The sequence below is a fragment of the Octopus bimaculoides genome, chromosome 26 (assembly GCF_001194135.2).
Source record: "Octopus bimaculoides isolate UCB-OBI-ISO-001 chromosome 26, ASM119413v2, whole genome shotgun sequence".
In the NCBI taxonomy this organism is placed as follows: Eukaryota; Metazoa; Mollusca; class Cephalopoda; order Octopoda; family Octopodidae; genus Octopus; species Octopus bimaculoides.
In genome coordinates, this window is record NC_069006.1 from 8,861,182 (window position 1) to 8,861,434 (window position 253).

The window sequence follows — 253 nt, forward strand, 5'->3', positions numbered from 1 at the left end:
AAATTGTTGGTTTTGTACCGAAATCAGAAATAATTATTAGTCAGGTGAAGAGGAATCATAGAAGGACAGATTACGTTGTGGATAGGGGCGAATTTGTAAAGGTTTAACGTACATACCATTGTTGTTCGATTTCTTTATATTTTAATGAAAGAAGAAGAGAGAATAGGGACGGAATGTGGTTAATCTGTGGCTCGAAGTATCACTTTTTTCTTCAAGGTGGAATAACAACTTGAAACCTGATCCTTAGAAATCT

General features: G+C 34.8%; 1 protein-coding gene across 1 annotated transcript in view; it reads right to left on the minus strand.

Moving 5' to 3' along the window:
• The window catches only part of LOC128250890 (caspase-7-like), a 2,573-nt gene that overhangs the window by 1,081 nt on the left and 1,239 nt on the right, over positions 1 to 253 (minus strand). The window lies entirely within an intron of this gene.